Raw genomic sequence first — 16,367 nt, 5'->3', positions numbered from 1 at the left:
AACTAAAAGTGGGAGTGGCATGGGGGGTGGGTGCGGTGCGAGAGGAGGTAGGAGAGGTATGTGAGATCAGATGCTCCAGGCTGCGCAGAGGACCCTGTAACTCATTTTTTAAATATTATCCATGACTACAAATTTATGTTTAATAGCATGATTTACACTAAAATTACTTCAACCAATAGATTTTCCTAGACACCTGCTCTAACTCAAAACATAACTATGCCCACACCAAGCCACTCTACCATGCCTCCCTGACCCTCTCAATATGCGTATTTCCTACTGCACTCAGCTGAGTCCAAATATCCCTCATCCTACAGATGGCAGGAGACAGAACACTCAGGGTAACACTGCTGTTCCAATAACTTAGTTCATAGAAAGTGGCCCCCATGGGCCCAATTAGAGCCAATACCCAACTTTAACTAATAGCGGTAGCCATGTTCTCTGATCTGCCCTCACCTTCATGCAGCTCTGCTTCACTGCTTCTCTAGATCAGATGTAAGGGGGATTTAAGGATGGTGGAAAATGTGGTTACAGAGAAATTAAAACACCTGCTTCCTCTAAGTAAAGAACATTCAGTATTCTTTCCTCTAGCTTTCTAAGGTTCAAAATCCCAAAAAAAAAAAAAAAAAAAACCACTGTAAATTCTTAGACCCCTGACATATCAATTCTTTTCTTTTTTCAATTCTTTTAAATGGACCACTTTAGTTAGTAACAGAAGTACCTGTGGCACCAGCATTAGATACTGCTTACAGTCATTACCAGATGTCAGGCTCTGAGAAGCCTCTACATGCTTTGTCTCATACCTCCATGAGGTGAATGTTCTAATTTTTCCCAAGTTACAAAAGAGAAATTGAGGCCCCCAAAAGGGGAATTATTATGACTAAGGATACCCAGTAAGTAAACGTAGGAAATAAGAATCAAACCTGGATGCAAAGACTATGCTCATAACCACTATGTTATGTAAACTTCACCATCAAGAAAGAGTGCTGACTGGTTTACAAAGCAATCAAGATCAAGACAACACCTAGTTCTAGGAACATAAACTCTAAATAAATAAAACCAGTAAAGGATATACAGAGAGATAAGTAAACCACTAGACAAATAAACACACAGTGCATGGCCAGTTCCTCCCTGGCTGGCCTAAACCTAGGGCTCAGGATAAGGCCTATTCTTTCCTGCATTCTTCTCTAGTTGTCCATGCATATACTGTTTCTACTCACAACACTTCTGACACCAAATGGGTGGGTTTTTACCTCACACCAACCAATTCTCCAACTCTCTAAATATCAGCTGGGTGGCCTACAATTTAACTCTGACACTGTGCAGTGTTGGCATCAGACTTCATAGGTTTAAGAGCTCAATCCCACAAGACTACCCTCATTTCAGATGCCAGTTCCAAGTATTTGGTGCCCATGGTACCCACACTTCTGTCTGACCTGGTACAAAGTTGAGGGTTCCCACGACATCCCATTTTGGGTTTGATAATTTGCTAGAATAGCTCAAAGAACTCAGGGAAAGACTCTACTTATATTTACTGGTTTTTTATAAATGATACAGCCCAGGAACAGCCAGATGAAAGAGATGCATAGAGCAAGGTGGGGAGGAGATTCAGATTTTCCATCCCCTTCTGAGTATGCCATCCTCCCAGCTCCTCAATGTGTTCACCGCCCCCAGAAGCTCTCCAAACTCTGTCATTTAGGACTTTTTATGGAAGTTTCACTACGTAGACATGATTGATTAAATCATTTGCTATTGGTGATTAATACCAATGAATGCTGGAGGTCAGGGGTTGGACTGAAAGTTCCAATCCTCTAATCATGCCTTAGTCCTTCTAGTGACCAGTATTCATCCTGAAACTATCTGGGTCCTCAGATAGTTTCTGGTCTGGTCCTCAGATAGCTGACTGGTCCTCAGCCACCAGTCATCTCATTAGGATACAAAAGATACTCTGATCACTCTAAGGATTACAGGGTTTTAAGAGCTATGTGCCAGGAACCTGGGACAAAGGCCAAATATACACTTCTTATTGTATCCACATTTGGGTACCCAAAACTTAACTTACTAAAACATTTGAATTATAGAATTTAATAACCCTATGTCCACAAAAAATTCCTAGCAAGGAAAGGAATAAAAAGATCTTGTCATTTCTAGAGGATTCAAGCCAGCTAGCAGATATTTCCAAATAATGTATTGTGCAAGAGAACAAGAGAAAGCAAAACCTTCTACCTTGGAACCAGCTAGAGAGCTGGTCTGTTAATAGCTGACCACCACCCAGTTCTGAGAAGCAAGAATGAATTTATTACAAGAAATCGAGGAAGAGTGTGGTGTAACCAACCATATAATCTTAGCTAAATTACATAACCTTTATGAACTTCAGTTTCCTCACTAATGAAATGAGATAATTATAAATAGATGATTTTTCAGGCCCCTTTTTGCTTTCAAATGCAATCACCCATTGCCCGGGGAAAATAATACAGAGAATTTGTCTCAAATAACATAACCCTTCAAGTAGAAAGCATGCTGTTTTATTTCAACCTCTCACCCTGTCCCTTGCTGTTACCCTTTATCAGAGGAGTAGGTCAACAGTGCATTATATTATCCTGGTAAGGGAGAATCCTGACAATGGGAGGTACATATGTATGCCATATGGGAATCTGGGATTAAAAACCATGCTACCTTTACACCATGGTCATCAATATTATATTGACTCTCAGAGTGATCTCATTATACAGGAATTCATCCCATGTTTTATTAAGCCTAGGGAAAATATGTGTTTCTTAATCTGTCAAATGGCAAAGACTATAGGTGAAAATTAAATGGGAATGATCAGAACAAGTAACTACAACTAGTGAGTGTCCAAGGCAAATTACTCCCAGTCCCTCATTGATACGTAAAAGGAGTTCATTTTAGGCCACTAGACTTGGACACAGGCATCAGAGGGCTTGATCATAAGCAACACAATTGAGGTTGACTAACAAACAAAAGCAAATATATTGGATGGAATGTCATAGAACCAACAGAGCCTGGGGAGGCAGGTTTAGCACCATGCAGCAACCAAGCAAACCCCAGAAAGCAAGAAGCAAGAAGCAGAGCAAGCACACTGTTGCAGGGGGAGGAGGAAGCTACTGCAGCTGCTCCCCAAGATAAATAATTTCCAACTGTATTTTGTGTCCTTAAATCACTTGCTCAGGAGAGAGAAAGAATCTGATTGCCAGGGAAAGGTCACATGTCAGCCCCCTGGACGCACAGAGCAAAGGCTCTGTCTTCTTCAGATTCCATGGAAGGAGACAGGCACCTTCTGTCCCAGAAACATTAAAGGAAATGATGGAGGTCAGTTCTCCCAAAGGAAATCAGGGTACTATACAAGAGGAAGAATTTATGCTTGCTTTCAGCCAAAAGAAAAAAAGGAAAAAGAAAGCTATAACAACAACCTGTATGTGTATTTGTTGATCATTCAATAAAACTTTCAAGGTCATATGAAATTATAAAGACAATCCCAGGGCACATAAGATCTCACCAGCCAAAAAGGTACAATCTCTAATACACTCTCACTACCTTAGATATCCCAAACTGTTGTGCATTAAGAAAGAAAGGGATTCCAGTGTGGTTGCTACACCTGTATTCAAAACAAGAATGTTCAAGCATTTGAGGCTGGACCAATCCCCACAAGGTCAGTAGATTATTTTCCTTCCTTTCCTCCTTTATCTAAAGAAAGGTAAAAAATTCAGGAGATTGCACAGGTCTCACCAGGAGTCCCTAACTCTCAAATTTAGTAATTTCATATGTGCAGCTGCAGCTAACAAAAGCCTATGGATTTACATAAGGCAAATATCTGTACCCTCTGCTAAGCTAGGCTTTCAATAGTGAATCCCAAACAAATGATCTGAACTTACGAAGACTCATCCTCAGATCCAGGTACAAATGGGGTGTTTGGCAGCAGCATACCCTTTGTAGATCAATGAGTAAACACTACACTTTCTGTGGGAGCTTGGCCAGTGTTTATATTGAGATCTGCAGATGGTATCATGAGGGATGTCATTATGGCCGATCATGTCAACGTGAGTTGATACGCTTCAAAAACCATCTACATCAAATCTTCCTACTCTGCTGAACAATGAGGTGTAAGATATGGCAATAAAACTCCTTGTAGGGGGTTTTTACCTACAGTGGGCAATTTTCTTATTTTTTATAACCCATTTTCATTTTTTAATTTATCACAAGCTGTCTTTCCTATTCCATGAGGAAGTAGTCAATCTAGATCATTCCAGTCAGTGATTACTAAACTACAAAAAGTACCACTTTAATTTGGTAGTTGTTTCTTTATATCCACAAAAGGCTACCCTGCTCTACTAACAGAACACACTACCAATTTGAATAGTTTAAAATAAAGTATGCAATTCAATAAGGTCTTAAACTATCACACTGCAGTTTCAAAATGACTGAGTCATGAAAAATTGTTCGGGTACAGATGAGCAGAGATGAAATGCTGTTATAGAAGTTTCTCAAGGTAGTCCCTGAACCTGGGTAAGTTAGGTGAAAATATGAATTATAAACTGAAGTCAATATAAAATGAGCCCCCAGAAAGAAGGGTAAATGGGAAAAGCAGGGTATTGCTGCTCCCTTCCCCAAAATAAAAGCATCCGTGTTTTGGGCTCCTGGGTGGCTCAGTCGTTGGGTGTCTGCCTCGGCTCAGGTCATGATCCCAGGGTCCTGGGATCGAGTCCCACATTGGGCTCCTTCCTTGGGGGGAGGCCTGCTTCTCCCTCTCCCACTCCCACTGCTTGTGTTCCTGCTCTCACTATCTCTGTCTCTGTCAAATAAATAAATAAAATCTTTAAAAAAAAACACATCAGTGTTTCTACTGATACACCAATAAATATTTCAGTATGCCCACAGGTGCCCCAACAATTACCAGATTCTCCCAGGGACTAACCAGATCACCCCTGCCTAATTAGTTATTAAGTCCTTATTATTCATCAGTGTCCCATATGTACTGGACTGATTACATCCTAACCTTAAAAAATTACTGTCATTTTTCTAAGGTGTCTAAACTGGGAACTTGGATAACTTTCTACAAGAAACACAATGCTGTTTTATGGGTGTTCAATATATACATAGCACCTGAGAATAAAGAGATCTGGCATCTGGTCCTAACTGTTTCTAGAACAAGTCACGTAGCCTCTGTGACTCTGTGTATTCTTACTTTTAAGAATCAACAAATTAGGGACAGGTAGTTCAAGACAGCAGCATAGGAGGATCCTGGACTCAGCTGCTCTCATGGACACAACAAATCTATAGCTACATATGAAACAATTACCTCTGTAAAAAACAAAAAACAAAAAACCTGGAAACTAGCTAAACAGATCCTCCACCACAAAGCCACATTAAGACAGGAAGGAGAAGCAGAGATACAGTTTACCAAAAACCCCACCCCTGACACAACAACCCACAGCAGGAAGAATCAGGAGGGACCACAGAAATATAAAGTTTCTCTCCAAAGAGTGAGGGGTTTCTGGCTCACTCAGGCACCCCAACCATTGTAACCTGTACTGAAGAGATGAGCACCCAAAACATTTGGCTTGGAAAACCAACAGGCTTAAATCTAGGAGAAATATACACTTGTGGAGAAAGGATATTCCACTCTTACAGGGCTCAAGTGCAAACTTGTTCACTCCAGGACCCAGCACAAAAGCAGCTGACTTTAAGCATTTACACCATATGTGAAGGGGATTCATTTGTTAACCTTAAGGTGTCTGCCAAAGAGGCAGAAACCTATTGGGACCTTCTCTGAGGACAGAGGAGCAGACAAGTACTATTTTTGGCATTCTACCTCTATCTTGCTAGTGCTGGCAAGGTGGGCACCATCTTCACTTTCTCCCTCTACCTTTCTGGCACTGACATAGGCAGGTATCATTTTCACTCTAGCCTGCTAGCACTGGCAAGTGAGTGCCCTGTACTGTACTGTACAGTGAGTACTCTGTACTATTCCTACAACTGCTGCCAGACCCAGCACATAAGTGCAACACACACAGGGGACACCTATTGAGTGTTTGGCTCTAGTGGCCACGGAGAATTTTATTTCTGGACCCAATGGGTCTGAAACAATGAGAGAGACAGTTCAAGAAACAACCAAGAGCTAGGGCAAAGTTAAAAGATAAGGTTCATCCCCTATACAAGGCCCTTCCTTCAAGACTGTAAGAGATAGCTGTTTAACCTAATACATAGAAACAAACACAGAGAGTCAAGCAAAAAGGAAACAGAGGAACATGTCCCAAATGAAAAGAAAAAAGGATAAACCACCAGAAAAAAATACCTTAATGAAACAGAGACAAGTGATAAAGAGTTCAAAGTATGTTCATAAAAATGTCAATGAAATAAGAAGAATAATGCAAGAACACAGTAAGAACATCAACAAAGAGATAGAAAATATAGGAAAGTACCAAACAGAAGCCACAGAGCTGAAGAATACAATAAATGAACTGAAAAACTAGGACAACAAGTAGAATAACATTCATGTTATAGGGATCCCAGAAGGAAAAGACAAAAAGGAGCAGAAAATGTATTTGAGAAATAATGGCTGAAATTTTCCCTAACCTGGGGAAGGAATCGACCTCAAGATCCAGGAAGCCCATGGGGCACCTGGGTGGCTCAGTTGTTAAGCATCTGCCTTCAGCTCAGGTCATGATCCCAGGGCCCTGGGATCGAGCCCTGCATCGGGCTCCCTGCTCAGAGGGAAGCCTGCTTCTCCCTCTCCCACTCCCCCTGCTTGTGTTCCCTCTCTTGCTGTGTCTCTCTCTGTCAAATAAATAAATAAAATCTTAAAAAAAAAAAAAAAAAGATCCGGGAAGCCCAGATAATTCTAAACAACATGCACACAAAGAGACCCACACCAAGACACATTATAATTAAAATGTCAAAAGTAAAAGATAAACATAGAATCTTAAAAGCAGCAAGAGAAAACAACTTGTTACATACAAAGAAACCTCCATAAGGCTATGAGCAGATTTTTCAGCAGAAACTTTGCAGGCCAGAAGAGAGTGGCATGATATATTCAAAGTGCTGAAAGGAAAAATTTCCAAACAGGAATACTCTACCTACGGGCACTTGGGTGGCTTAGTCAGTTAAGCTTCCAACTCTTGGTTTCAGCTCAGGTTATGATCTCACAGTTGTGGGACTCTGCCCTGAGTCAGGCTCTGTGCTCAGTGCAGAGTCTACTTCAGATTCTTTCTCTGAAATGGCACTAAGTACATACTTATCAATAATTACTTTAAATGTAAGTGGGCTAAATTCTCCAATCAAAAGACACAGATTGGCTGAATAAGGAAAAAGAAGACCTTCACAATCATCATCTACCTGCTGCCTAATAAGAAACTATAAATGTAAAAACACACACAGACTAAAAGGAAAGAGGTGTGAAAAAATGGATTCATGTAAGTGGAAACCAAAAGATAGCTGGGGTAACTATACTTACATCAGACAAAATTGACTTTAAAACAAAAACTATAATAAAAGACAAAACTGGGCATAACATAATAAAAATGGGTCAACCCAACAAAAAGATACAACATTTGTAAATACTTATGCACCCAAAAAAACTAAAGGGAGAAATTGGCAGCAATACAATAGTAGTCAGGGACTTTAATACCTCACTTACATCAATGGATAGAACATCCAGACAGAAAATCAATAAGAAAACATTGGCCTTGAACATAAAATAAGATCAAATGAACTTAATAGATATATAGAGAACATTTCATGCAAAAGCAGCAGAATAGCCATTCTCTAGTACACATGGAACACTCTCCAGGGTAGATCATATGTTACACCACAAAACAAATCTTAATAAATTCAGGAAGATTGAAATCATATCAAGTATTCTTTTTGACTACAATAGTATGAAACTAGAAATCAATTAAAAAAAACTGGAAAAATTACAAATTTGTAGAAGTGAAACAACATGCTACAGAATGACAATGGCCCAATGAAGAAAACAAAGGAGAAATAAAAAATACCTTAAGATAAATGAAAATGGAAATACAACACATCAAAATCTATGGGATGCAGCAGCAGTTCTACACGGAATTATTTTAGTGATATGGACCTACCTCAACTAACAAGAAAAATCTTTAATAAACAAGCTATTTTACACATGAAGAACCTAGAAAAAGAATAAACAAAGCCCAAAATTAGTAGAAGGAAGGATATAATAAGAGCACCCACAAATAAATAAAACAGAGACTAAAAAGATAACAGAAAATATTAGTGAAACTAAGAGCTGGTTCTTTGAAAAGATAAATGAAATTTGACAACCCTTTAGCTAGACTGAACAAGAAAAAGAGAGAGGACCCTAATAAATAAAATCAGAAATGAAAGAGAATTAAAACTAAAACCAAAGAAATACAAAGGATCATAAGAGACTACTATGATCAATGATACAACAAATAAGACAACTCAGAAGAAATAGATAAATTATTAGAAACATACAATCCTCCAAGAATGAATTAGGAAGAAATAGAAGATCTAATCAGACCAATTACTAGTAAGGCAACTGAATCATTAATCAAAAACCTACTAACAAACAAAAGTCCAAAACCAGATGGCTTCAAAGGGGAATTCTACCAACCATTCAAAGAATATTTAATATCCATCCTTCTCAGGACGCCTGGATGGCTCAGTCATTAAGTGTCTGCCTTCAGCTCAGGTCATGATCCCAGGGTCCTGGGATTGAGCCCCACATTGGGCTCCCTGCTCAGCAGGAAGCCTGCTTCTCCCTTTCCCACTCCCCCTGCTTGTGTTCCCTCTCTCACTGTCTCTCTCTCTCTCTCTCTCTGTCAAATAAATAAATAAATAAATAATATCTATCCTTCTCAAAGTCCTTTAAAAAACAGAAGAGGAAGGAATGCTTCTGAATTCATTTTATGATGCCAGCATTACTCTAATACCAAAACCAGACAAGGACACAACAAAAAAAGAAAATTACAGGCCAATATCCCTGATGAACATGGATGCAAAAATCCTCAACAAATTACTAGCAAACTGAATTCAACAATACACTAAAAGTATCATACATCAAGATTAAGTGAGATATATTTCAGGGATGTAAGATGGTTCAACATCTGCAAATCTGTTAATGTGATACACCACACAAACGAAATGAAGGACAAAAATCATATGATCACCTCAACAGATACAGAAAACCAACTGACAAAGTTCAACATCTATTTCTATTTTTATGAATTAACATTCATGGAAAGGAACCAATTTATCAAAGATCAAAGGGAATATGAATTATTCCATGTTTTTCTCACTTCAAGTAGAAGCAGTGATTGGAAAGTTTACCTTCTGGTATTAAATGTTTTCTTTCATGTTCTTGCTTTTATTTTTTTCCTTTTACAGACTTCTTTTTAACACCAAAATCTATGTAGATGCTGGATAGAATCTTTCCATTTCTCATGTTCACCCACATATTCATTCAATAAACATGCATATAAATGCTTGTGTATATTTATATATGTACAGAACTCAGCCTGCTGGGATCAAATATGCAAACAAGAATTACTATACATCATGATAATATATCCTCATGGAAGAAGCAAAAACATTTCCCTAGGAGGACTTATGAATGATACCTATCCCAGATGTCAGCGATTAAGGAAGGATTCAAGGAGAAAAAGATATGTAAGCCAAGTCAAGACACAAAAGATGAGAATGAGTTACCAATTAAAGAGGAGTAGGCATAATAGTCCAGGCAAAAGAAATAAACTGTGTTACATTCCAGAAACACAAGAGAGCATGGCATAATCAAGGAAAAGAAATTCTGGGACATCTGGGTGGCTCAGGTGGTTAAGTGTCTACCTTCAGCTAAGGTCATGATCTCAGGGTCCTGGGATTGAGCCCCACGTCAGTCTCCCTGCTAGGCAGGGAGTCTGCTTCTTCCTCTCCCTTTGCCTCTCCCCACCGCTCAGGCTCTTTCTCTCTCAAATAAATAAATGAAATCTTTAAAAAAATAAATAAAATTTTAAAAAGAAATAAATTCTTCTAGCAAGAAGAGGCTAATGAGATCTGGAGGCACATGTCTTCAAGGGTATGTTTGTGTGTATGTGTATGTGTGTATATGGATAGATATATGGGCAGACGGATGGTGTATAGATATAGATGATAAAGATTAGATATCTCCATATTGTGATCATTAATTTTACAAGTCAACTTGATTGGGCTAAGGAATGTCCAGTTGGCTGATGAAAATATTATTTCTGGGTGTGTCTCTGAGGGTGTTAATGAAAGAAATCAGCATTTGAATCATTAGACTGAGTAAGGCACATGGCCCTTACCAGTGCAGGGGGGCATAATTCAAATTGTTGAGGGCCTGAATAGAACAAAAACATGCAAACAGGACAAATTCATTCTTTCACCTTGAGCTGAGACATTGATCTTCTCCTGTACTGATTCATCAGTGCTCCTGGTTCTTGGGCTTTTGGATTCAGAGACTTAGACTATCAGTCCTCTGATTCTCATGCCTTTACACATAGCCTGAATTATACCATTTCCTGGTTCTCCAGCTTACAGACAGCAGTTGCTGGGACTTCTGGGCCTCCAAAACCACATCAGCCAATTCCTATAATAAATCTCTTCCTATGTATCTCTCTGCCTCATTCTCATTGGTTTTGCTTCTTTGGAGAACCATGACTAATACACACATTTTTATATTAGAGATTTAAGCAGGAAAGTAACACTGATTGAATTTGTATTTTAGAAAGATCATTCTGGTTGAGCACAATGAATAAATTTAAAGAGAGTAACACTGGAGGCAGAAAAATCAGACAGAAAGCTGCTACAGTAATCCACTTGAAAAACACAGTAACCTGGACCAGGACAATAGTGGTAAAGATAGAAAAAAGTAAATGGAACAGTAAAAAAAAAAAAAAAAAAAAAAATGTAGCAGGGAGAATCAACAAGACTTGACCAGCCAGATGTGGGAAGATAAAGGAGATGGAGGAGTCAAGGATGACACCCAATTTTTTTGCTTGAGCAACTGTTTGAAAGTGTTACCATTCATTGAAATGTGGAAGATTAAGAAGTTCTGGAGAGAAAGGACAAGTGTACTTGTGATTTTCGTAAGTCTGAGGCACCTGTTCAAGGAGAGTAATAATAGACTACACTAGAGATGCAGATTTGGGAGTCATCAGCATACTGCAGGTAAGATCAGTGAGGGAAAATGTACTAAGAAAGAAGAAAATAGGGCCCCCAAAAAAGCTCTCAGGGATAATCAATCAGTAAATGGCTAAATTAACTATTATACAACTCTGTAGAAAATATGCAAGTCCTAAAACTATAATTAGAAAAAATGCTTAATGATATTCTGTTGGATACCTCATGTCCTCAAGTTTCTTATGAAAGTGGAAGGTTGGAACAAGAAGCAAGGGAGGCTATCTGCTGATTTTTTTTCTCCAGTTTACTATATAGCATTTTATTTTCCTCACACAATGACACATTGCTGGGAGCCTAATGTTTGTTTTCAGATGACAGTAGAAAACCAAAATTTGTTGTCATCTCTTAAAGAATTGTGCATAAAAACTTTACATAAATTAAAAGTATGAATAAATTTATAGGTGTAAATGCAAACTGTTTTCCAACTCAAGGCAGTAACAACCCACAGTGTTCTGAAATGGGTCCTAAGGCTCAGACCTTCTTAAAGCTGTCAGATCAACAAGACATAAAAATGTCAACTGATTCAAAAATCTTGCCAGCCTCTAGAGAAATCCTGGAATAGGCAGCTCTTACACATCAATACCCTACACAGATCAAGAATCTTATGGAGGATGCTCATCAAACCAATGGATTTCTCATCCATAAACATGTTTTTACCTTAGCCATGAAGTGACTGAGCCTCATGTACAAGGGGTTTAAATCAAAGGTATGTACAGGATATTAAACACATACCAAGGGAAAAGTTAGTTTGAATACAAGGTCAAAATCAGCAACAATTCTACCATCCAGTGCTGACACCAAATACAAGCTTCAAGGACAAATTTCTTTTCAAAGGCTTATTCCAGTTTATGAGGCCAGCATGAGGTATATACAGTTGCCAGGGCAAATTTATACTTAGGAATTAACTCATGCAGCAAATGCTACATATCTGCTTGCAGGGCATTTAGAAACATCTGAGGTGGGCAATGGAGGGGCCCGACTCATCATACTCCTGCTTGCTGATCCACACCTGCTGAAAGGTAGACAGTGAGGCCAGGATGGAGCCCCTACAGGAGAAGCAATGACCTTGATCTTCATCATGCTGAGCTCCAGCATTGTGATCCCTTTCTGCATTCTATCCGAGATGGCTGGGTGCATGGTAGTCCCACCAGATGGCACTCTGTTAGAGTAGAGGTCCTTTCAGATGTCAATATCATACTTCATGATGGACTTCAAGAGGGTCTCCTGGATAACACAGTATTCCATACCCAGAAAGGAGAGCTGGGAGAGCACCTCGGGGCAGGATTACCACTCCTTGCCCATGGTGATCACCTGACTGTCAGGCAGCTCACAGCTCTTCTCCAGGGAAGACGACAACACTGCAGTGGCCATCTCCTACTCTAAGTGCAGGGTGACCTAGCAGAGCTTCTCGGTGATGTCACACATGAGTTCCCACTCAACTGTGGTGGTGAAGCTATAATCACTCTCTGTATCTTCATGAGGTAGTCCATCAGGTCCCAGCCAGCCAGGTCCAGACACAGGATGGCATGGGGCAGGGAGTACCCCATACAGATGGGCACAGTGTGGGTGACCCTGTCCCCAGAGTCCATGACAATACCAGTGGTGCAGCCAGAGGCATATAGGGACAGCACAACCTGGATGGCCAGATACATAGCGGGAATGTTGAAGGTCTTGAACATGATGAGTCATCTTCTCCTGGTTGCCCTTAGGGAGCAGGGGGGCCTCAGTCAGCAGCATAGAGGACTCCTTGGGGCTATGCACAGTTCATTATAGAAGGTGTGGTACCAGATCTTCTCCATGTCCTCCTTGTTGTTGATGATGCTGGGCTTGATACAGTACTTGAGGATCAGGATATCCTGCTTGCTCTGGGCCTTGGTGCCCACATAGGAGTCTTTTGGCCTATGCCCACCATGATGCACTGGGGTCCAGGGGGCATCTGACAGTGAATGGGAACATGGCCAGGAGAGGGGAGTCATCATCCCCAGCAAAGCCCACCTTGCACATACCAGAGCCATCATCAATGATGAGTGCAGAAATCTCCTCTTCCAGTGTGACAGGTGGAGGTGGCAGCAGTGGGCATGAAAAATGAGTGGCAGGAAGACACCGAGCATGGGCCAACTGCTGTGACTGAAACCCCTGATTGTTTTTAATGTGTGAGCATCTCAGATCTTTTCCAATTGATACTGCTAGAGATTAAGAGTGCCATTTCCCTCCCTTCTTTTAACTCAATGCCGCCCTAAATTACTGCATCCCTCCCCCACTACCACCATACCTATTAATCTTTGAGGTGGCTTCCATGACAATGGTGACATACTGAAAAGGAAAGCCAAACACACCACTATCCCAAGATGTATAATACATTAAAATTAAGATACCAAAATACAGTTTAAAAGCTACAAAGGAAACTACTAGTAAAACCATATAGCCAACAAAATTACCGGGGGGGGGGGGGGCGGTAATAAACATGAGCTGAATTCCTCATCTTTCTTAGCACAGAATCAACAGAAACTTCCAGAAGCTGAGAAATCAAGTGTTAGAGATGGAGATATAAGCATCTTACAACTACCAGAGTAACTAAAAAAAGAAATGAGAAATGGCCAAAGATGAATTTTTTCTAATGAATGGGCCTGTAGAAAGAGGGGACTGGGGGTGGAGAAGTTTTTGTTTATTATGTAGACTGTATCTTCTAGAGTAGTTTTAGGTTTGCAGCAAAGTTGAGTGAAAAGTAGGAGCAGTTCCATCTACACCCTGTTTCCACTTCATGCACATACAGCATCCGTGCACCAGAGTGATACATCTGTAACAACAGATGAACCAACACTGACGTATCATTATCCCCTGAAGTCCATGGTTTACATGAGAGTTCACTCTTGGTGTTTTACATTCTATGGGTTTGAACAAATGTATAAAGACACATATCTACCATTATAATATCATACAGAATAGTTTCTTCACTGCCCTAAAAATTTTCTATGCTCTGCCTATTCACCTGCCCTCCCACTTCTATCTCTGGCAACCACTGATCTTTTTACTATCGCCACAGTTTTACCTTTTCTAGAATGTCATGTTGCTGGAATCATCAAGTATTATAGCCTTTTCAGATTGGCTTCTTTCACTCAGTTAAGTGTTCAGGGTTCCTATGTTTCTTTTCATAGCTTGATAACTCATTTACTTTTAGTGTTGAATAACATTCCATTGTTTGTATATACCACAATTTGATTATCAGTCCACCTACTGAAGGTGAATTCACCTACTGTGTGCTTCCGAGTTTAAGCTATTATAAATAAAGCTATGATAAATATCCATGTGCAGAGTTTTGTGTACATAAGTTTTCAACTCCTTTGGGTAATACCAAGGAGCACAAGTCCTGGATCAGACAGTAAGAGTCTGTCTAGTTTTGTAAGAATATGACAAATTGTCTTCCAAAGTGGCTGTACCATTCTGTATTTCCAACAGCAAAGAATAAAAGTCCCTGATGCTCTACATCCTCACCAGGATTCGGTATTGTCAGTGCTTGGGATTTTTGCCATCCTAATAGTGGTATCACACTGTTTTAATTTACAATTCCCTAATGACATATTATGTCACACATCTTTTCATCTACTTATCTGTCAGCTATATATCTTCTTTGGTAAGGTGTCTATTCAGATTTTTTGCCCATTTTTCAGCCAGATTCTTCATTCTCTTATTGCTGAATTTTAAAAGTTCTTTGAGCATTTTGAATTTAACACTCCTTTATCATAGATGTCCTTTGCAAATATTTCCTCCCAGTCTGTGGCTTGTCTTCTCATTCTCTTGACAGTATCTTTTAAAAGAAAAAAGTTTTTAATTTTAATGTGGTCCAAATTATCAGTTATTTCTTTAATGGACTGTACCTTTGGTGCTGTATTTAAAAAGTCATTGCCAAGCCTGAGGTCATCTAGATTTTCTCTTATGTCATCTCCCAGAAGTTTTATAGTTTTGCATTTATATGTAGGCCCATTTTGAGTTCATTTTTATGAAGGTAAAATAATGCTTTTAATTTTTATTTTGAACCCTTTGGTACTATTTTATTATTGTTCCCAATTTTATATTTTACTTTTAGAAAAATGTGGGGTTTTTTTTTTCATTATTACCCATGAACCTGATGATTCAACTTCTAAGCAATTATCCTAAGAAGATAATCATAGGTTTGGAGAGAGCTGTTCGCCCAACACAATTTAGGGTAGTGAGATATTAGAAACAATGTAGGTATTAAAAAATTGCAAGGATGGTTAGATAATTATACTCAAATAATAGAATGCTCTTATAAAGCTATTTAAAATAGTATTTTTAAATAATTTTTATTTTCCTGAGAGGGATTATGCCAAATGCTATCATTAGAATATGGAATGTGGATTATTTATGTTTATTCTTTATACGGTTTTATATAATATGTATTAGTTTCACATCAAAAGAATTAAGATGTTTATAAAGGCCCTCAAAGTAAGATTTACAGTGACAAATGACATATTTTTCAGAACAATGGACCAAAATAAGGATAAATGTCCTTTCCCATTGTTATCACGCAATAGATTTAAGCATCCAAAACACACATAAAACTCCAAAGCAGAAATGAGTGGAAAGTAATTAGTAGAGTTTGGTTTATTACAGAGAGAATTTCAATAATTAGAAGGGAGACTTGGGGGTTAGGAAGGATAAATGACAGAATTATAGTCAGGAACCAGAAAGGGTTCTTCCAGTTGTATAACATGATATCTCAACAGAGAGCAAAAGGTCTTCAACTTCTGAAACCTGTTATATAAACTACATCCAGCCTAAGCTGATACTGTCATTTATCCTTATGGTGGGGCAAGGGGCTACCAAATGAAATTCACTGATCCCTTGCTTCCAAATAATATGTCCACTCAGAGAGGAAAAAGCTTGGTGGTAGTAGGCTAGGTCAGGAACTGAAGTCTAAGGCCCAAGTTTAAGTCCCAGCTCAACTGTGTATTTAGGGCATGATTTGGGTAAATCACATAACCAACAGGAGACAGTTATCTCATTTGTTAATGATGCCAGCTCTGTCTCTATAGTAGAGCTGTCATGATGACCAAATGAGGTCATATAAAAGAGAGCTAAGAAGAACTAAACAAACAGAATGTATTTTATAATAAAATAATTCTCACCCTGTCAACAATCGT

General features: G+C 39.1%; 1 long non-coding RNA gene and 1 pseudogene across 1 annotated transcript in view; both read right to left on the bottom strand.

The window, feature by feature from the left end:
- The window catches only part of LOC123833613 (uncharacterized), a 273,703-nt gene that overhangs the window by 180,447 nt on the left and 76,889 nt on the right, over window positions 1-16,367 (bottom strand). The gene's annotated exons all lie outside the window — the stretch shown is intronic.
- Window positions 11,171-15,211, bottom strand: LOC123862986 (actin, clone 302-like; annotated as a pseudogene).

This window comes from Mirounga angustirostris, unplaced genomic scaffold (genome assembly GCF_029215605.1).
Source record: "Mirounga angustirostris isolate CCGP_5_RB_7025 unplaced genomic scaffold, mMirAng1.0.hap1 SCAF_1, whole genome shotgun sequence".
Classification (NCBI taxonomy): Eukaryota; Metazoa; Chordata; class Mammalia; order Carnivora; family Phocidae; genus Mirounga; species Mirounga angustirostris.
This window is presented reverse-complemented; position numbering and strand designations above follow the sequence as displayed.